Genomic DNA, 23,255 nt, shown 5'->3' on the forward strand with positions numbered 1-23,255 from the left:
CCCAATTGCCATTCACCTCAAGGTCCTTAACTACTTTCTCCTTCAAAATTTTTTCCAAGACCTTACATACTACAGAAGTTAAACTAACAGGCCTGTAGTTACCCGGGTCACTTTTTTTCCCCTTCTTGAAAATAGGAACCACATTAGCTATTCTCCAGTCCAACGGTACCACCCCCGAGTTTACAGATTCATTAAAAATTGTTGCCAAGGGGCTCGCAATTTCTCGCGCCAGTTCCTTCAATATTCTAGGATGAAGATCATCCGGTCCGCCCGATTTAGTCCCGTTTAGCTGGTCAAGTTTGGCCTCCACCTCTGATACTGTAATGTCTATCCCCCCATCTGAGCTCCACTGAGACTGAGGCAAGTCCAAAGAGCCGACCAGAGCATGCATGTTCATATTTTGAAGGTCTGCACAACCTATTGTGAGTGGCATCCCATTTTGTCATCTCCAGCATGCACAGTTTAGCTTGTAAGCAGAGCTTGGAAGAACACACACATTCTCCCCCCCCCCCCCAATTCAAGTCCTAAACTAGATATAGAGAAAGAGACTAAAATCAGAGGTGAAATTATAATGTTTTAAAAGGGGTGTCTGATATTGCTATTTGGTTGTCACTATTTAAAGACCAACTATTGAATCAGTAGCCAAAATAGAGCCTTAGCTGGATTCTCAATACAGTTTAGCTGGTTTAAATCTACATACACAAGCTCCCTTACACTAGCATAACGGGCTCCAGCATGATATGACAGTGAATCTCCAAGTATTTTGAAGTGACAAACCATCTCTCAGTAGTTAAGGTTGTGACTAGCTGTTTACTAAGCACAATTTTGAAACCACCTTCTCATTCTGCCAAAACTACACCATTCCACCTAAAGCCTATTGTATGCATACAGCTGCCTAAGGATATTTTGGGGTGGATAGCAGGACATGACATTCATAGGATATGACTTTTTTTTTTTTTAAATAAAAATCACCTATGTTTCACTTTTTTAAAAAAGGCCTGCTCCAAGAAACTTCAAAATTCGTTACATTCTTTTGTCCTCAGTGAGGCCTGGTGCTTTTTAATATTTCAGCTTATACGGTTGTTTAATTCCCCCACCCCCCCGAACCTCAAGTCCCCATATGCAAAATAATCTCTCTATCTGCAGACTCTACCGTTAGAATACCTTCACCAGAACTCAGTAACAAGAGAGGGCTCAGAATGGCATGTGGAGAACAGTATGAGAAGCTGTCAGAAGGAAAGGCATCATTCTGATATAATCCAAAGGTTTGGGAGCTAAGCTTATTGCCACAAGAAGTCTCCTAGCCTTCAGGCTCTCTCTACTTCAAATAGTAGGGACTCATCCATATCAAGTATCACACATCACTATTTTTAAGGTGTCTCAAAAAACTAAGGAAATTCCCAAACAAAAGATCTTAATTTACAACAATATTTTAGTCATTTAAAAAGCACACCTGAAACTCTGGAAATTCTGAGTTAAGCTTTAAAAGAAGCATAAATCAGAAAGCCAACCATTTAGATCACTATAGTGCAAACAACCTACAGGTCAGGAAGTCCACAAATATTTAAAAGGGGTGCCAATGCAAATATAATCTTCTGGGGAAATACCACATTAGTCCACCTGGATAGCTACAGAATTGCATTAATTGCTACTGTCAGTGCTCAGAAGGAAGGATTGGAAACTCTCACTCACTGTAGGCCAGATAGAGTTTACAATGCAGCCTACAGCCTGTCCTGCTGCCCCTGGAGAAGCCGAAGATGGAGACTGTGACTTACTGAGTTGCCCTCTCTCTCTCTCTCTACTGTTCTGAGGAAGGAGTAAACTACAACATGTATTGTATGCTCCCCAACATGCCAATATAACTTCATTGCTAGGCATATTGCGGGGGTAGGCGGGGAGAGTCCAGTCTGCCAACATGCACAAGAGGGAACAGTAGGTCTGCAAAGCTTGCTTCCCACCACGTGCAGGAAGTGGCGGCATGGTATAAGAATAGCAGCATACTCATCTACTACTTTGCATAGCCACACAGGACAGGGCATGAGCTGGCTCTTTATAAGCAAGGCTTTAAAACTGACAGAGACCCAGAATGAAGAAATATGCATTGATAATGCACAAGGATGATGTGAACTCTGCCTCAGTAAACGTAAATATTTTGAGTTCCTTGAACACCACTTGTACATATTACACTTTACATCAAACCAGAAGAGCCTCAACAATTTTGATTTGAAATAAAAATTAATTTTGTAACCCAAACAAAAGAAAAGTTTTATTGTATTAGGTCACCTGCAAATTTTCAACATGAGTTCCAAAAAATTCATCCAAAATACTGTGCTTGAATATGAACTAATAATATATATTAAAAAAATTTCTTTACAACATTACTTTGTATTTTGTGGAGGAGGAAAATGAGCGTTAGAGAGTTTAAATGTCATAAAATCAAAATTTTACATGCCCAGAAACATTTCTTTCACCATTCTGCTACAAATTGGACAGCATTTTTAAAACCAGCCTGCAAGCATTTATTCGTGTTCTTTTGTTCAAAATAATTTAAAGAAATCAGTCTGCTTTTTAGAGAGTGTTTCCTGTAGGGTTAGTGTTGTGTATTTGGTTGTCGTGGTAATAGAACCCTTGTGTTGCTATGGCAACTGAGTTAGATTATTAGGGGATAGCCCAGCCAGGGCTGGCTGTTGGTTAGTCTTGAGTGTGGAAATAAATGGCTGCTACAAGGTTTACAGTTCTCTGTGTCTCCAGTGATTTCTTCCTAACACTGTTGCCCCCAAGGATATAACAGTTAGTTTTCCTCTCTCCTGACATTGAGGAAAAGGGTCTCAATCTCACCTGAATCAGAGTAACCTCAGACTGAATGCATATACCAAAATTATAATGACGTTACATTCAATTAATTCAAATGTAAATCTGCAAGGTATTTTTTAAAACAGTAATATCAAAGCTCACCAAGTTCCGGGGTAGGATGTAAAATAAGGGAGGTGCTGATGAGACTGGGAGGGAGATGCTTACTCCTTATGCATTTGCTAAGTAGATATGCACTTAAGCCAATGTTTAAATGCTCTGCTGAATTTTGGGGCCTAAAAGCCCAAGGGCCCAACCCTGCTCTCATTGAAGTCATTGGGAATGTTGCCATTAACTTCCCTGGGAATAGGCTCGGTCGAGGTAGCAGAGACATTTGAGTTTATAGGAGAGAATAAATTTTAATTTTCTGCCAGCACAACAGTTTCAAACTTCTTCTATTCCATTTGCTCATTGTTTTTTTGTTTATATATTTTTTTTACTAGCTTGTAAGAAACAAACCAGTTAAAGTATTTTCTATGAAGAATTCAAGGAACTTTGCATCATCCCACATGATGTTCCTTATCAGAGAAAATGGTTAAAAACCATAAGTCTTTGACTGATCACATAGGTCCTTGTAAGACAACAGCTACCAAAAGTTAATTTTTCTTCCAGCAAAAGTGTAGTAGGGAGCTAATATTAAATCCAATGTTCTTCCATGCAGTGGATTCTAGGATTTCTCTCAATTTTTCCCAATGAAAGAGGTTACTATAGCTCTATTTCAATTTAAAAGAAGCCAGTTTAATGTGAACAAACGTCTTACGTCAATTTAGATTAAACAGAATATGATTTAATAAAAAAAAAATCTCTCTCATTGATTGTTTCCAAAGTATTTCACAAAACAGTAAAATATTTTTCTGGTTGGTCAGACATTGTAGGCCAAATCCTGCAGCGATTATGTTTTCATATACAATTCTCTCTCTCTCAGTGCCTTGGATGACAGAAGGTTTTATTGAAAGAGGAATATTCTGATGAGTTCTTTTTGTGATTTGAGCCTTTCTTTGTTTCTGAGCAACAGATGTGCATAATTTGAAGCAGCAAGGAAAAAATGCTTTCATGTCATTCACCAGTTTAGCTGATTAAAAACAAAAAACTAGAGAGCAAGCAGCAGCTGACAGGGCCTTTATGCAGCAGACTTGATACACAGTCAAGCCTTTTAAAAAGATAAGTTTACAATCATAGATTAAAACAAAAAAGACAAAAAAACAGACTGATTACGCCTGCCTGGTAGCATGGCAACAACCAAAAGAACTGTCACATGATGGAAATAATTAGCATGGTATCAGGCTAGGGAGGGGCTGCACTGTTCAACCTCCCTGGCTGCTGATTGGAGCAGAATGACCTAGCGCTGGAGGAAACTTGGGTAAGTGATGTAACAAGCAGGTACAAATCTGAGGGGAGAGTGAACCACATGTGGAAAATACTGGGGGAGGGAAGTGGCAGCTCCAGAATGACATGCAAAATCAAGTGCTGAGTGCCTAACCACACTTGATTTTGTTTTTAATGAAAAATGCTTCACCTGGCTGTCAATCAGCTTTCTATATATTGTGGGTAAAACCACATATCCTCTTAAGAGTGTGTGTTACACTACTGAAAACAATGTGGTTAACAACACCAATAAACCCCCATTTGTTTTCAAACTCGTATTGGGTCAGAAAAATCTGCACCAGACTAACCACACATATCTGTTGACATTTTTATTATTAGCAACACATGGAACAGCCATACTGCCTTGGGCTCTAAGGGCGAGGCAATGTCAGTTATTTTGGTGGGAGACTAAAGGACCATTTAAGTGACCCAGAAGTGGTGTTAGCGATTCAATACTGCTCTTTTCTCTCCAGTCAGTATTGAGCCAATAACCCAGCATGGTATTAGGTGGCCACTGTGCTGCTAGAACTGATGTCACTTAGCTGAGGGGGCAAACTTATGTAACTGACCATTTGTGTGGTCCAAAGAGCCAATCAACACTTGTTGCAACAGTAATGGTGTTAAGCTCTGTCTATCATTCTCCTTGCAGCTCCAACTGCATATAATATTCTTCTTCACTTCCTATCCAGAACTGTGGCGAGCTGCTGAACAACTATTTTCCACCCCACAGATGGCTGCATTTCAGTAAAGGATGAGTGAGCGCTATAAAACACTCTGGGATCCTTCAGGATGCAAAGTCCTATAAAAAATGTAAATTTGTCCATGTTGGAAGCACTGTCTGGTAGGTAGAGAATAAGAGGTTTGGTTTTATTTAGAATAGTTGTCATTATAAGTTGAGTAAAAAAATTAAAATGTCCATTTAACAATTAAAAATGAATGTATGCACCACAGACTTACACTGCAGAAAATATAAAGGGACAAAGATTAAGATTTATCTTGCATAATCCAAAGGTGTAACCTGTACATTCCTTATATAGCTTTATGTGCCAAAATATAAATCACAGTAATAGTGAAATTCTCAGCTGTTTTGGAATGACGCAACACACTCTGAAGTCAGCAGCTGTCTCCAGAATCAATATGGTCAGAAGCCAATTCTCATACAAATAATTCTATATTATTCAGAGAACTCCTAGGAGAAGTCTTAATCCCAGTGATCCTTGCTACAATAGCTTCCTTACTACCAAGTTTAGAAATTTTCACAGAAAGGCAATCCCAGTCTCACACTAACGCTCCACTGCAACCCCTGGACAAATCATGACCTCTGTGCCTCAGTTTTCCAGTTTATGAAATGGGAATACTAATGCTTTTCTACCAGAAAGTGCTGCTGTGAGGATTACTATTTATAATACTTTGTAGCCAAAGCTGTCCTAAGTACAATTGCACAGCAATTTCTGTACTACATTAGCTACAGCAAAGGTTCCAAACTTATGGGGAGCAGTCCCATAGGGGATACCAGACCACCTCTACAGGATCACATTGTTCTCCCTTGGGAAATTACTGATCTAGCTTCACCCTTACGTTCTCTGAAAACCACCGGTCTATAGCAACAGGCTGGGAGCAAGGCAAGCAGAAAGAAGAACAGTCCCAAACAGAAGTAGTAGGGAAGAAACAGACCCAGCAGATTGCGAGGACAGTTGTGGGAGACACACAGCAGGAGGAAAGAGAAAGGGAGATTAAGAGGACCAAGAAGAGAGAAAGGATGAGACTAATGGGAGAAAATAGGGAAAAAAAGAAGAGAGCTGCAACATGTGTCAGGATATGACAAAAGCCGGTATTGGGAGTAAGGTGAAAGAGCTCTCAATAAGATATGGGAGCAACTAAACTAGAATGAGGCAATTTATGGCTAAGCCTCTGTGTAGCTGTATCAATTAAACTCTGTTCTGGCCTTTTCTCTCTCCCGTTTTAACACCACGTGCATTTTATTGTAGGCGTGCCAAATATTGTAGTGCTTTTGTCATGTGCACCAATGAGGACTAAGAGAAAACTAACATTCATTTTCCCTTGTGATCCATCTCAGAATATGAACCCAGGTCTCCAAGAATTAAAAATAGCTAGGGCACCAACTCAAGCCTACTCAGCCCTTTTTTCGAAATCAGAAAAATGAGACTTCACTTGAGCTATGAGCCTTAGATGCACACAGCGGAATCAATCTCAGCCATAAGGAACATCAGTGCTACTCTGTAAAATCTTGAAACAAAAAACACCAACACCACCACAAAGGGAGCTGTGTTTCTGAAAGCCAAGCTGTAGTGACAGGGCTTATCCTTCCTCAGTCATGTGCATGTGATTTCTTTGGACCCGCTCAGTCTTTTCAGAGTTCAGATCCCAGCATTCCACTCAGATGTTTTTTTTATTCACTGGGGAGGGAGGGGGAATACATTTGTTTTCTATTTTAAAATAAAAATGCCATATTTAAAATTAAGACTCCTTTACTGGATACCAATTGGTCCCCTTGGTTTTACAATCAATCTGCTGCATTTTTCTCTCCAGCGTGAGCAGTCAGTCAGCATTCATTTCAAACTATAAAATTATGCCATGGCCATGCAGCACTAGGCCAGCAGCAAAGTCATTAAAATACCCAGAGGCAGCTTGACACATTCTCCAATTGGGGGAGTTAACCTCAACATGCTAGTAGCACTTGGGGCTCATCAAAACAGGTATAACTGGGGGCTGCTAGCACAGTTGTTGGCCATGGTTAGGGCAATATCTAACTTCCAACTTTTTTTTAAAATGACTATTGTAGCTTCTAATAATACGTTATAGAGCAGCAGTGTTAGGTTATTACAATGTCCCTTAACCATATATTTTTATGGCTAGTTTATATGGGAGAATATTTTAAAACATGGACTCCACTAAATGAGCAATACAGCCAGCATTATATTAGCAGCATAGCTAGGCCCTTAGCAGAGAAAGCTAACGGGAAAGTAGTCGTCTTTGGTCTTTTTACTTTTATCCAAAAAAACGGCATAGACTCAGAGAACATTCCTAGTCAGTGGCTCTATTTATGGTAATATCTGATAGGCATAGTGCCCAATACAGCTGCATAACATCACTGCAATTTGGCTGCATTTTACATAACGTTTTTAAAAAACTGGGTTCATCATACTTACCTTGTTATTATTTAATGCATGCAAAAGTCTAGCTAAAACCCCTTACTACCCTTTTAGACATTGTAACTAAGGCTATGTCTACACTAGTACTTTTGTCTGTAAAATTTCTGTCAGGGGTGTAAAAAAAACCACACTCTTGACCAACATATGTTGTTTCACCAACAGAAGCACCAGTATGGAAAGTTCTATGTCAGTGGGAGACGCTGTCCTGCTGACATAGCTACCACCACTCATTGGGGGTGGTTTAATTATGCCGACAGGAGAGCTCTCTCCCGTCGGCATAGAGCGGCTACACGGGAGACCTTACAGCAGCGCAGCTGCAGCAATATAGCTGTGTCACTGTAAGGTCTGTAGAGTAGACACAGCCTTAAATTATGAAGAGATTATAGGAAGAACATAGATCAATTGTAGGTTTACGGCAGGGAACACCACTGTCAATAATGCAAAAAACTTCATGAAGTATCACTGTCAAGACAAAAATGTTTTGAAGAAATATTTTCATGGTGTTATAAGCACAGTGTCTTAAGTTATTAAATATTTAGGACTAGAGCCTGGAAAGACTCACACGTGCTTAACTTTATGTACTGTGAGTAATCCCACCGACTTCTTTGAAGGACTGGGGCCTCACTCTGTGACATTTATGCAGTTTAACTTTTGCACTTTATTTAACTTGGACACATCTATATTTAGTGACATTCAATTACTGAATGTGTGTACTAGCATCATGCTGCAGTACTGGGTTTGCAAAACCACAGGAAAAAACAAAATGTTTTTACTAAAAACTGACAGCATCATTTGAATATTATTTTTATTCAAAAGAATATTCAGGGTGGTGATATTGCAATTGGTCCTAGAAAGGTGTTCAGTTCAATCAAATAGGATTCTCCCCCTTGATATTGGAGAGCTTAGTTGGAATGCATTCAATGCAACATTTCCTCATCCTTTCTACAATATTTTTGGTACCCTGCAAGATTGTCTATTCACACAGTGCAGCCAAGAAGATACGAGCACCATCACTGCCAGGAGGCATTGGAGATGGGTTGGCCATGTGCTTTGGATGGAAACTGATTCCATCACCAGAATAGCATATGATGAACACCTGAAGGCAAACAAAAACATGGCGAAGAGCTGTGGAAACTGAGCTGAAAAACCTGGGGCACAGCTGGGGAACCATTGAAAGACTTGCCAGAAACAGACAGGAGTGGAGGAGCTTTGTCGCTGCCCTAAGCGCCACAGACATAATGGGAACATGATGATGATGATGCACGATTGACAGTTTCACTCTCTTTGATTTGACTATGAAAACCTTGGCAGTTTAATTGAAGAGACACCAGCAACTTGAAACCCAGTTAATCACAAAAGACAAGACAAAAGTAGTTTCAAGTCTTACACTAGCTCCCTACAATTGTTCCCTGAACAATCTTTGTTGTTTTAATAAATACATTTTCCTATTTTTTAAGTGCATCTCTCCCTGTTGCTGTGTGAAAGAGCCACACAAATAGGGGAAAGTGACTAATAGGGAAACTTTCAAAAAATGCACAAGTCAAAGTACAAAACAAAGAATTATTTTTGCTAGTCTCTTTCTAATATAGTCCCGTAAGTGTCATTATCAACAAGAGCAGGTAAAAAAATTCAGAAAAGTGAAGTTTTAAGTTGAGAGTATCCTTTTAATTGCTAATGTGTTTAGTCCTTTTTTTTTTTTTTTAGTATCATCAATACCGTGTCAGGGACAAGATGATATATCTGAGAAACCCAGGTAAGTAGGTCCTTTCCTAAAGTCACTGTGAAAGGCTTTGGCTCATGAAGACCTCACAAAAGCACAACATCTAGTTTACAGTTTATTAAGACAGGAAGAGAATCTTTTGCCGCTGCAGAAGGCAGTTGACTAATTTGAGCTAAGTTCTAATGCAGTTCACACATTTTAAGTTTCCATCCCTTATTGAAGTACCTAACAGATGGTATCTAAATAAACACACCCACCCACACACACATATTTAACAGAATCATAAAAGAGATGGAAAAAGACCTATCAGATCAAGCCCTCATCAGAGCAGGATGATGGCACTCTGACGTTTCTGTGTTGCTCTTTGGGGATAAATGCTTGAACAGTGGAGTCTCAGTAATTAAATTACCAATTTATTGAACAAACAACTAACCAATCCTAATCAAATAAAAACAAAAAACCCAAGCAATACATCCAAAAAAACCCTTACTAGGATATGCCTGAGACACACATGAGCAGAGAGCCTGATTCAAGGACTTTCAGGACTTTCTGAGCCCTGGTCGGGCTATTGTAGCACTTCATTACTCCCCTTTCTCCCTATCAGCCATTACTTCCGTAAAGAGAAAATAGTACATTAATATCCGGTGCACCTGTAGTGGTGCTGTTCTACATAACTTACCCTTTGTACAGAGAAACTTCCTTGGACTCTCAGGAATATTTAGGAATAGCTATTGCACTTTGAATTCACACCCTACCTTAATCTGAATTAATTTTCAACAGTGGGCAGTTGGTCTAACCTTCAACAGGAAGGTTAGACCAAAGGTCCCCATATAGAAGAAGATGAACAGACACTTGGTAAGCTAGACATGTGTATAGCTTGTTTACTGTTTTAAGATCTGTTTTCTCTGAAATTCTTTTGTTCTAAATAAATAACACTTGTTTTAAGAAGGCTGTCCGGTCAATGTATTGCCACTGGTAATAGCTCCCGGAGGGAACAGAACTGCAGGTACTGAACCTAAGGCTGACCTGCTGAGCTACATCATGGTTAGTACCAGGGGACTACAGCCCAAGGCAGAATTACATGATTCCACGTTGAGAGAGGTGACAGCTTGAGACCTGAAAGGGGGGGTGGGGAAGGAGGAGGGGGAAGAACAGCTACCTACCTTTCTGTATCTGCTGTTCTTCAAGATGTGCTGCATCCATTCCACTGTAAGTGTGTGTGTGCGTCTCGTGCAGAGAACTTTTTCCCTCAGTAGTACCCGTCGCCATTTTACAAATGTCTATGATAGGTACCTGCACTAAGAAATTTGCATATATTGCCTGCGCTGTAGTAGAATGCACCAGTCCTCCAGCTGCTGAGGTTATATTAGCCAAATGGTGGTATAAAGGAATGCACAGAGAGATCTGTGATGAAATCCTCTGCATGGATACTGATTTGCCTTTACCTCTGTCCACAATCGCAACAAACAACTGAGTTGAAGCTCTGAAGGGCTTGATACGGTCCAGACAGAAAGTGAGACCCTTCTGAGATCCAGCGAATGTAGCCTCTCCTCATCCCTATGAGCATGAGGCTTCGGAAAGAAAGTTAGCAAATAGATTGCCTGGTCATGGTGAAAATTTGCAACTACCTTAGAGAGAAATTTGGGTGAAGGTGGAGATAAACCTTATCCCTATGGAAAACTGTATAGGGAGGGTCTGATAGTAGGGCTTTTAACTCTCCCACCCTTCTAGCAAAGGTAATGGCCACTAGAAATGCTCCTTTCATGGGGAGGTGCAGCAGAGAACAAGATGTAAGTGGTTCAAAGGGTGGACCCATCAATTTAGCTAGGACCAAGTTCAGATCCCAGGGAGGGATGAGATCGAGCACGTGAAGATATAACCTGACCTAACCCTTCAGGAATCTGGTCATGATGGGGTTGGGAAAAAAGGATCTACTATCTACTGAAATGTGAAAGGCTGAAACAACTGCCAGATGCACTCTAGTAGAGCTAATGAACAAACTCTGTTTTAGGTAAAGGAGATAGTTCAGTACAAGACTCAGGGGTGCACACTCTGGAGATACGCCTTTCCAATGGTACCAAATGGAGAAGTGCTTCCACTTATCCAAGTAACTACTCCTAACTGAGGGGTTTCTGTTATTCAGAAGCACTTTTTGAATGTCCTTTGAACAAGATCTCTCAAATGGTGTCAACCATGAAGCATTCATGCTGTCAGAAGGGGGGCTCAGAGGTTGGGATGGAGCAGCCGACCATAGCCCTGGGAGATGTTATCTGGATCCAACAGGAGAGACAGTGGGGACTTGATTGACAAGGCTAGTAGGAGTCGAATACCAGTGTTGACAAGGCAATGCTGCTGCTATAAGGATGAGGTGAGCACTGATCTTGTCTGACCTTGAACAAAACCCTGAGTAGCAATGGGACTGGAGTCAAGGCGTACAGAAGGGAATTCTTCCAAGAGAGGAGAAAGGCATCTGTCAGTAAGCCTGGGTGGAGAGCTCCCCAGGAACAAAACAGAAAATGTCATCAGTTGGCTTTATTGCAAACAGATCCACTTGGGGAGTCCCCCAGAGCTGGAAGATAGATTTGGCCACGTCTGGGCATAACAACCACTCGCGATCGGAGAACAACCTGCTCAGCTGATCTGCTAACATGTTCTGTTTCCCTGGAAGGTAAGCAGCTCTGAGATGAATCGAGTTGTTTATACAAAAATCCGAGAGGAAAATTGCCTCCTGGCATAGTTGGGTCGACTACACTCCTCCCCGTCTGTTTATGTAAAACATAGTCACAGAGCTGTGTGTTAGAATTAATAAATTCTTTCCTACTATTTGGGGGAGAGAGGTCAAGCAGGTGAAATGCACCACTGTTAACTCCCTGACATCTGTATGGCTCTTTAGATCTTGAGATGACCTGAGATCTTGAGTCTGCAGAGATCCCAGATGAGCTCCCCAATCCAGCGATGATGCATCTGTGACTAGAGAGAGAGGTGGCAGTGGAGGAACAAAGAGGACCCCCAGGCAAACTTTCAGAGGATTCATCCACCAATCCAGAGATGACAAAACCAACACTGGCACTCACACCGTCCTGTCCAAATAAAGACAACTTAGGACATACACCAAAGCTAGCCATGCGTGCAGCCTTCTGAGCTGCAGCCTGGCATAATGGACTACATAGGTACACACTGCCATGTGACCAAGAAGCCTGAGGCAGCTGCGTGCCATGGTGAGAGGATATGCTTTCAAACTGCAGTACTATGTCCCATAATGTTTCGAACCTGGATTGAGACAGGAAGGCCTTGGCCTTTGAAGAGTCTAAGACTGCCCTAACGAACTCTACTCTCTGTACTGTTTTTAGGATTGATTTGTCTTGATTTACTAGAAGTTCTAGTGCCAAACGGGACTGGATGGTCGATACACTGGCTAACGCTTGGGCCTCAGACCGACCTCTGATCAAACAGTCGTCCAGGTACGGGAACACATGGACTCCTAATTTATGTAGATGCACCGCCACCATGGTCATGCATTTTGTGAACACCCGAGGAGCGGCTGAAAGACTGAATCAAAGCACCACAAACTGGTAATGGCACCCATTCACCACAAATCGGAGAACCTTCCAATGGTTGTGGTGTATCACAACATGGACGTAAGCATCCTTTATGTCGAGGGCAGCATAAGAGTCCTGTGTTCCAAGGACAGATAGGGTAACCATGAAGAATTTTATTTTCTTCAGGAATTTGTTCAAACCTCTTAGATCTAAAATAGGCCTGAGACTCCATTATGCTTTGGAAATAATGGAAATAGAAGCCATTCCCTCCGAGGCACAATGGGATTTCCTCTACAGTGGCAAACTGAAGAAGAGACTGGACTTCCTGTTGGAGGACAATCTCACGAGAATGGTCGCCTAAGAGTGATGAGGGAGGAAGGCTGGGAGGGGAGGGTGAGAACTGAACTGGAGAGCATATCCCAGTTTCACGGTGCTTAAGGCCCAGCAGTCTGATGTTACATGGCCCCAAGCACTTAGGAAGTGGCATGAGAGAATGGTAAACAAACGCTGGGGAACCCATGGAACTACAGTAACTGTACACTGTCCTCAACAAACCCACCAAAATGCCTGTTTGGACACAGCGGCTGGACAGGATAAGCCCACTGATGCTGAAGAGGAGGATGGTGGCGGTTGCCTCCCTGTCCTTTTTCCTGGGTGGATCTTGGGATCAGGAAGGTAATCCTTGGTGCCTGTATGGCTGCTAAAGATTAAACTGTTTTCTTTTCATTGCTGGGGTATAGATACCCAGGCTTTTGAGTGTCACCCTGGAATCCTTAAGATTGTGAACCGTCAACTGTCTTGTGTAAAAACAGGGTGGGAACTTCAAAAGGAAGGTCCTGGATAGTCTGTTGGACCTCTAAGGGCAGCCCAGACAACTGCAAACACGAACACCTCTTCATAGCAATACCTGACACCATCATTCAAGCAGCCAAGTCTACGCTATACAAGCTGTCCTGACGACCAGCTTACGCTCTTCAGCCATCACCACAAACTTTTGTCTGCAGTCCTCTGGTAACTTGTCTTTAAATTGTATAATGTCTCCCAGAGGGTAAAGTCATATTGACTCAGGTGTGCCTGTTGGTTTGCAATCCTAAACTGCAGGCTTCCTGAAGAATAAAGCTTGCCACCAAACAGATCTACCCTCTGAGTCTGCCTTTTGGCATGGACGCTTGTTGTCCCTGCCTCTCACACTCATTGGCAGCTGCCACCACCAGAGAAGAGGGGGAGGGGAGTAAAAATATTGATACCCCTTAAAGGGGCAAGATACCTCCTTTTAGCTCATTTCACTGTGCATGGCAAAGAGGACAGTGTCAGCCACAGGGCCTTGTAGATGGGGACACCTTCTGGGGAGTGCGTGCTCTAGGGAGAGTGTCCCCTCGAATTGGTAGAGCTATCCTGGCCAGAGTGGCCAATACCAGGATGTCTACCAACTTGTGAGAACTCTCACACCTCCTCTGCCTTAATGTCAAGTATAGAGGCCACTTTTTTTGAAAGATCTTGATGAGCTTTGTAGTCCTCTGGTGGTGGTGAATCACTTGATTGCTCAACAGCCTTGTCTGGTTACAAGGAGGAGGATGCAGCAGGCACCTGAGGTGGTGGCTGGTTTGTATCTTGCAGCAGAGATGGTGTCTGAGTGGCTTCTGACTTCACAGTACCAGACTCCGTACTGGGTACCTGTGAGTGATTCTCTTGGTGATGATAGCAGTGGTATGCTCTCCAGGACAGCGAGCAAGAGGGGTAAGGAAAGGTCCTAGCCAGGCAGCGAACACCCCATGGAGCCCAGAACAGCCACTAGTATGGGCCACTACAATCCATCCTTGCCTGGACCATTGTTTCTTAGACGGAAGCCAGCATTGAGGCTGCTGCATGGTCCATAGTCCCCAAGACTCTGAGGCAGGTATGTTCCCCATCCTGGACGGGATACAACCTCACCTACGAATCTGATGAAGTCCAATGCCTCTGAAAATGGCAGGGCAGAACCAGCTGAGAATGGAGAGAGATAGCCAGATCCTGGAGATGGCAGAACCAGGGACATCATCAGCGGCTTGCCTCTCAATTGCACCAGTTTTTGTGGCCGTCTCGGAGGGTAAAGATCCTGCAGGCTCTTGATGCAGTGAGATAGACACCATAGGCATCGGTACCAGCTGTATACCTTCCCGTACTGCTGGCAATACCAGTAACGAGAGGCTAAGCAAGCCTCTTGTGGCTGCATAAGCCTCCAGAGTGGTTGGGAGCAGCAGCAACTGAAGACTCCGTAAAGGTCTTTCAGGGGATGGCCTCGATGGACTTGGCACCTTCTGGGGAGTGCGTGCTCTAGGGAGAGTGTCCCCTCGAACATTTCATAGAGTCTCTGCCTCTACTACGCAGTGGTACCAATATACTTGATCAAGGTACCAAACGCAAAGCAGACCTAAGTCTTCTCTTTGATACCAGCAAATGGGACTGAGAAGCCACAAACATCTCTGGTGGGGCACTCCACACCAAAGCTGATGTGCTCGGGGTGATTTCCCCATGTGCTGACTCTAGTGGAAGACAAAAGGCTGCCTCCATAAGCAAGAACTTGAGCCTCGCCACTCTTTCTTTGAGCAGGGCTTGAATCCTTTACATATGTGACATTTCTCACTACGTGGGATTCTCCTAGACCACACTGGGGTTCATGAACCCCAGGGGGTTCGCAAAATGTTACAGGGGGTTCTTGGGGAAAAATTCCCTAATGGTGGACAGAGCTGTCCCTAGGGACCACGGGCAGCATGGGGCCAGCAGCCCCTGGACTTCCAAGAGCTAAGCAAATCAAAGCAAACATATCTATCACACTGAGGAGATTTAAACTTCAAGACTCCTTATAAGAAATGGAAAGGGAGGTGGATATTTTTTGCTGTTTTTAAAATTAAGTAGGCAGCTAGTATTGTTTTTAAAATTATTATGAAGAACAAGTTTAAGCTTTGTCGTAACGTGCGTTGTTTGCCTGGACTGCTCAAGACCTGAATGCTTGTGTAGGAGGAACTCTTTGAGTTGGCTTCTTAAATCCCTTCATGCTGTTTCACATCTGATACTCCTTGATGAAACATAGGAGCCTTGTCTTATAACAGGCTTATTCAAAGTGATACAAGCTACGAAAGTGAGATCTTGGAAGAGTGTTGCCGTTTTTATAATGTAATAAAAATACTGTAATGATAAATATTAATAATAAATAGTGTGTAATAAGCATATCATAAAAACAATTTTTATATTTCCAAGATCACTGCTTTTATAATTTATACTCAGGTAAAGGAGAAAATCCCTGGAAATATTCATTTTTAGGAGGGGGTTCTTGAGACTTGACATTTTAGTGAAAGGGCTTCACAGGTTGTTAAAGTTTGGGAACCATCGTCCTAGATATTTTAAGCAGGTTGGGTATGGGTCACTGACAAGCATATGCTTAGCGCAAGCCTGGTAGGACTCAAATCCTGGCAAGCAAGGCATCATTTTGGTACTGATCCCCAGTACAAAAATGGGGAAAGACGTCCTAAAACAAAAACAATCACTAAAACTAGCTAAAATGGCTACAACTAACTAAATGTTTACAGTAACAGGATATATAAACAATAGGGTGACCATACATCCCGTTTTGGCCGGGACAGTCCCTTTTTTAATCCCTGTTCTGACCATCCCAACTTTTTTTTTTTTTTTTTTTTTAGAAAAAGTGCTTTTTTAGCACTTTTGTCAAAGTGGGGTGTGGAAGAACGTGCAGGGGGGTGAGCGGCGATGCCAGCCACATGCAAGGAGGGAGGGCTCCGGCAGGGGGCAGGCCGGGCTCGGGCGAGCAGCGATGCCAGCCCTGCGCGGGGAGGGGGACAGGGCTCGGGAGAGCAGAGACGCCAGCCCTGCGGGGAGTGGGGGGACAGCAGGGCTCGGGCGAGCAGCTTGGGTCAGCCGGGGGTGGGTGGGGTGGAGCCCTCAGGCTAGCTCCACATGGTATCCCATTTTGCCTTTGGGAAATATGGTCACCCTAATATACAAGGATTGAGGGAAGTACTTATCATAAGTCTGAAGTTGCTCTGACAAGCATCACTGGAGGTAAGAAGGAACCGAGGCAGTGGCATGTGGCAACAGTGGGCTCTTGAGCCACCTTGATGGGCATCGCTGAGGGAAAAAGTTCTGTCACCCGTGCACTAGGCGCGCACCCACCTACAGTGGAACAGACATCTTCAAGCACTTGAAGAAGAATACTCAGAAATCAGGAGGAGTCAAAGGTGCAGGTAACCAAGTAACTAGGACACTTGTCTCTTTAAGGTTGCTTTATATTATTGGCCTGTCCTCCTTTACAATTCCTTACAACTTAGTAGCATCTGATAATTTTATTAATGTACTGTTAACTCCCTCTTTTAAGTAATTAAAGATGCTAACATTTTTCTATTAGCTTCTTCCTGTAGAGGGAAACCCTTCTCTCCTCCAAACAGAAATTGTACTTATCTGAATTTATAGAAATATATCTATAGATGTCCATCCTATGGCCTGGGCATCTATCCCATAGGTTAAAACGCACACAATAGTATAGTGTGCCCCAACCATGAATATAATCATACCAACCCTCAGTCCAGTCGCTCCTGGACTGCAGAAAAGAGAAAAGCTGGGCTTTATGGGTATGCCCAGAAGATTAACAAATTCATATCTGGCACATAAATTGGTAAGTGACTTTCCAAAACAGAGGATCGCTCACAGACCATGCCCAGGGCCAGCAGCCCACTCCTATACTGAGGGGTCTCCAGCTTGAGCATCTTTGCTCATCTCAACTGTTTCAGTATGTCCCAGGGAGAGGGGAAATCTCTCCAGCCCCAAACCCTATCATCACATAAGAGAAGAGGCCAGCTGGGATCCCTCATGGTGACAGCAGCGGACAGAAAGAATGAAGCAACTCAAATCCAGGAGCAGTGGGAAAGAAGCAACTGCTCTTGTGCTGCCTGCAGTTGAGGAATGTGGAAGAGTAAAGAAGCTTTTCCACCCCCAAAACCATTCATTTACAGCAGAAAATTAAGACAAGCAACCTCGCCCCAAAGACACTCCCCTGTGATGAAAGGAGGGCAAGTGTCCCTAAAACACAAGCAACAGAGGCAATTTGATAAATGATGGATGGTGATACATGAACTCTATCCTTTTTACGGGTGGTGGGGGCTTCCAAGCAGAAACAACCCTCCTCCAAATATGCTGGACCACCAAGGATTTCCAGGAAGAGGAAACAAAACTATAAAGAATTTAATCTGCTTGATCTTTTTGCAGATATCTTTAAACATTCTCTCTGGGATGGTCTTTTCTTTTGCACACACTGAATTAACTTCACTTGTTACTCAACTCACTGGCTGGACAAGAGTGGGGGGTGGGGAATACTAGCCCATTTTTTACTGAAATGACATAAATTAGTCATACTGGTTAGCTGCATGTAACAGTTTCCAACATCCCACTTTTTCCAGTAAGCTGAGGTTTAGACGGTTCAGACTTCCCTAAAACATTGAGCTAACTAGAGACATGATCTTTTCTGCTATTTACAAATATTTCTGTAAACTCAATTTTTACAGACAGACAGATACATAAAATCAGTGGTAAACAGCACATAGAAAAGCCATAGATATTGAGGAAATCTTTAGATTTGTGTTGGGAAAATACTTTTGTTTAGTAAAACAATGTAAGATATGACCACCAAAAATTAACTGCAATACTTTGTCGTGCCTAAACATGGTAAGAACTAGTGTTTCAGGTTCTGTGCCCTACTCTACAGGAAGTTGTAAAAGCAGTTCCTCAGCCTGAGTGAAGCTAGATGTTTAATCCAGGTTAACAAAAAGATTGGGGGGTGGCAGAAATCTAATTTATCATCATGCAGAAATTAAACTGTAGCATGAGTATGGAAAAAATGAGTGATTTGGTTAATTTTTTTAAAATGTAGAAGATACCTTTGACTACAGTTAAAGGATAGAGGCAATACACAAACAATACCCAAAGTTATCCATTGAATGGGCGTATATTATACATTATTATCTTCTGTGTTATATGGAGCAAGGGGTTGAACTGTATTAAGTCCTGGATTCAGAGAGGTGCCTTTTGTTGTTGCTGTGAAAATTCACCCAGACACTGGCCATTTATAAGCCTCTGAAAATGACAACTTGCACTTGGCCCTGTAAAGCTTGTCACAGACTTGCTGCTAAAATCTCTGAACATTCCATTTGCACTGAGCATGTTCCCATGCTCACTGGCCCACTATCTGCACTGAGCACGCTCCCAGGCACCACCATATTTGAACTTTAGATGGGATACGGACACAGGCCTAGCAGCAGCATTCCCACCTCCACCCATTTTGGCATAGAGGCTGTCATGCTGGAATGGAAGCCAGGAAGAGACCACGAGTTCTAGTCAGAGATGGAAATAGAACCCAGTCTCTCTTATGGCAGACCCAAGTCCAATCAACCACTCTGTCTTTCTGAAAGAATGTGCCAAATTTATGTGCTTGGCTGTGCAATCTGTCTCTGCTAGACTCCCCCTCCAGAATGAGGAACAGAACACATGACTCTTGATTCCCACAACTCCCTAGCTGTTTTGCAAATAGCAATACAAGCCAAAGGCAATGTGTATGTCACACAGACCTTTAGTGGCTGGTCCACATAAAAAATGCAGTGGTGAAGGGTTGTGCCATGGATCTCATGGTCCTAGGTTCAAACCCTGATGATGACCCATGCACAGGGTCAGCATGGTTCCACATAAAGAAACTTTTGGTTTTTTCAGTTTGCTTTAATAAAACCTAGGAACTTACATACAAATACCTACATTCAAAGGGCATTAAGGTGGCAAAGTCAACCACTCAAAAGTCAGAAAATGCAAGAATTAAGGTTACCCATGCAACCTTTAAAAAAAATCAACTCAAAGAGTGTTATGGTTTAGCCCAACTTAACAAGTACAGTCAGATAATATTTAGATAAAATCCTCATATTTCAATAAGGTCAATAGAAATTTTCAAACAAGCCTTAGACAATTATATGGGGAAATAGTGGAAAATCATAATAAAGTCAGCAGATTTGAAAAGTGACAAAATTTGAGTTGGACTAGTCCATGAGTTGGAATGCTGATGGAAGGCGTAAACAACTGTATAAATCATAGCTATTCGATCTGAGCATGACCATTTTTAAACATATGTAATAATATGGCACAGAAAGCATAAAGAAGTTTCAACAAAGTATTATTACAAATTCCAATTTCAGAAGTACGCAAATTAAAAATGGTACATGGATAAACTCTTTCAATATATAGTTCATTACAATTATACATTATGGCAAACAAATATTAGTGTACAGCGAGGCAGGCAGTAAGGACTAGACCCTACAGTAGCAACTCCATTTCTTAAATGATTACTGTGAGTATTTCCAAGGCTTCTAGTAAAAATTAGTTTGGCCTTATATTTAAATGCCAAGGCAACCATATTTTTTTTTTTTTTGGCCCTCTGGGTGGTCTCTTAAGACAGGTTCAGCATGAACTGCTTATAGTATGCTTCCATGATATAAAGTGCAACATATCTAGGGTGACCAGACATCCCAATTTTATAGGGACAGACCCGATATTTGGGGCTTTGTCTTATACAGGTGCCTATTACCCCCCATCCCCTGTCTGGTCACCCTAAACATATCTGAATGCTTTTCAGACCCATTAGCAAATACTGCAGGGCTAAAAACAAAGGCAATGCAAGCTGATATGTCTTACTAGAACATACCGGCTGTTGACAGACTTGTTGTACCACTAGAAAGACTTTCCAATAGATTTAAGTCCATTTAAATTTTCAGAAAGTCATGCTGAACAAATAGATTAAATGCTGTCGGGTCACCACAATGTCCGCTGGTGGATGATGTATTTATTTATATTCTCCATTACAACAGAGAGGCAATGTCATTTTAACTGAAGAAGAATCAACTTCCTCAAAGGTCTTGCTCTGAATAATACTTTTATTTAAACACACATTGGCCTTTACCCCCTTTCATCTGAAAATCCATGTAATTCTTCATAGGTTTTATTTTTAATCTAATTTTCTATTATACACTATATATATATATAAAAACACAAGCAGCACAGTCCTAACAACGCTTCAATGACAAACCAGTGTGTGCACTAGATATGACAGGGGTGGGCAAACTTTTTGGCCCGAGGGCCACGTCTTGGTATGAAAATTGTATGGCGGGCCATGAATGCTCACCTTATTGGGGTTGGGGTGCAGGAGGGGGTGCGGGCTCTGGTGTGGGGCCAGAAATGAGGAGTTCAGGGTGCGGGAGGGGACTCTGGGCTGGAACAGGGGGTTGGGGTGCAGGGGGGGAAGGCTCCGGCTGGAGGTGCAAGCTCTGGAGTGAGGCTGGGGATGAGGGATTTAGGGTGTAGGAGGGTGCTCCAGGCTGGGACCGAGGGAGGAAGAGGGATCAGGGCTGGGGCAGGGGGTTGGGACACGAGGGGGTGAGGGCTCTGGCTAGGAGTGCGGGCACTGGGGTGGGGCCAGAAATGAGGAGTTCAGGGTGCGGGAGGGGGTTCCAGGCTGGGGCACGGGGTTGGGGTACGGGAGGGGGTCAGGGGTGCAGGCTCCGGGCAGCGCTTACCTCAAGCAGTTCCTGGAAGCAGCTGCATGTCCCCCCTCTGGCTCCTTTGTGGAGGTGCGGCCAGATGGCTCTGCGCGCTGCCCCATCCGCAGGCACTGCCCCTGCAGCTCCCATTAGCCGCAGTTCCTGACCAATGGGAGCTGCGGGGGTGGCGGTTGGGGTGGGGGCAGCCCCCTGGCTGCCCCTAAGTGTAGGAGCCGGAGTGGGAACATGCTGCTGCTTCCGGGAGCCTCGGCATGCGTGTGCAGAGTGACCTCAGACCCTGCTCCCTTGCTGGAGCGTGGGAGCAGGGCAAGCCCGAGACCCCACTCCCCAGCAGGAGCGTGAGGGCCAGTTTAAACCGGCTGGAGGGCCGAATGTGGCCCCCGGGCCATAGTTTGCCCACCCCTGAGATATGGGGATAAGCGTTAAAAACAAAACATACACGCACACTTGAGAATAGACTAAACTGCTTTCAAGCAATAAAACAGAAGTATTTTTATATACATTCAGGCCCTGATCCTGTAATGGCCTGTATGCTACCAATTGCAGGATTGGGGCCTGAAATTGCTCATCATTTCCCCTCAAGTCTACAATACTTACTTCTGTTATTTTTCCTCTATCCTATCTTTACACTACAGTTTATAAGCAAGGACCGTGGTTACACAGTACATAAGCACTTGATTGGAGCATTTTGGGCACTACTGCAAGATAATTAATAAATAACAATATGGTACAATATGGTACATACTAAAGCATTCAATAATTCAAGATAACAAGATTGAGCGATAACCATAACCCTCAATTTGTTGAGGTTAGCAGGGCATGCAGATAAGTCATTGGAAATCCCTGTTTCCTTCACTTCCCCAGTGGTGGGACACAGGGATATACATTTAGTACAAAAGAGCCCGATTCTGACTGAGGCCCTTAGATCAGCGTTTTTCAAACTTCGGGTCCCATTGGCGGTGCTGCCCAGCTAAGGCAGGCTAGTGCCTACCTGTTTCGACACTGCACTGCGCCCCGGAAGCAGCCAGCAGCAGGTCCGGCTTCTAGGCAGGGGGGCCATGGGGCTCCACGCACTGCCCCCACCCCGAGCACCGGCTCCGCACTGGGGAAAGGGGGCCTGTGGGCGAGAGTCGCGCACCTCCACCTAGGAGCTGGACCTGCCGCTGGCTGCTTCCGGGAAGCCTGCCTCTGCACGCTGCTGACCGGGAACCACCAGAGGTAAATCTGTGCCCCAACCCCACGCCCCAACTCCCTACCTCAGCCCTGAGCCCCCCCAAACCTGGAACCCTTTCCTGAACCCCAAATCCCTCATCCCCGACCCCACCTCAGAGCCTGCACCCCCAGCCCAGACCCCCTCCTGCACCCAACCCCCTGCCCCAGCCCAGAGCCCCCTCCCACACCCTGAACCCCTCATTCCCAGCTCCGTTGGGTCATGGACATCAACAATTTTCTTCAACTGGGTCCCCAGACAAAAAAGTTTGAAAACCACCGCCTTAGACGCTATCATAATATAACTAAATTGTGCTAGAGGCTTCAATTCTGCATCCCACCCTGCAATGCGCCCCCCAATCCCACTTGCCATCCGACTGGGCAAAGCACCCCCTCCCACACACACACGCCTCATTAGGAGTTACTTGTTTAGCCCTCACATTGTGCTGGGCGCTGCACAAGACACAGAATCAAGCGAGTCCCGGCACGGAGGTCCTCGCAGCGCTCGGGGAGTCGCTGGGCGGGGTGGGAAGCAGGCGGAGGCTACAGCCAGACATGGGCCCAGCCCCAGAACAACCCCTCAGAGGCCAACCAAGCGTGAGCCCGGGGGAAGTTGGGCTCCGCGGGAGGCCGGCGCGGCTGGGCGGGCGGGAGAAGAGGAGCAGCCCCCCAGGACCTGCTGCGCGCCCCAGCGGGCCAGGAGCGGGCTCCGTGCGGGCAGGGCACAGCCCCAGCCCGGGGAAAGGGGCAGGAACAAGGGAAGTTTCTCTCACCCACTTGCAGCAGGAGACTCTCGCGGTCGCCGCTTCTCTCCCTC

The 23,255-nt window shown here is 44.0% G+C and overlaps 1 protein-coding gene across 3 annotated transcripts in view; it reads right to left on the reverse strand.

The window, feature by feature from the left end:
• LOC113406306 (cytoplasmic FMR1-interacting protein 1) overlaps positions 1-23,249 on the reverse strand; it is a 122,715-nt gene extending 99,466 nt beyond the window's left edge. The window contains exon 1 of one of the 3 annotated variants that reach the window (XM_026650427.1): positions 23,216-23,249. The gene's annotated coding sequence lies outside the window, so the exon portion shown is untranslated. Of the gene's footprint in view, positions 1-22,878; positions 22,898-23,211 lie in introns of those variants that run through there. The other 2 variants (XM_026650423.1, XM_026650435.1) reach the window with 2 other exon arrangements.
• Positions 23,250-23,255: the final 6 nt, after the last annotated feature.

This window comes from Terrapene carolina, unplaced genomic scaffold (assembly GCF_002925995.2).
Source record: "Terrapene carolina triunguis isolate 2854851 unplaced genomic scaffold, T_m_triunguis-2.0 Scaffold25, whole genome shotgun sequence".
Lineage (NCBI taxonomy): Eukaryota > Metazoa > Chordata > Testudines > Emydidae > Terrapene > Terrapene triunguis.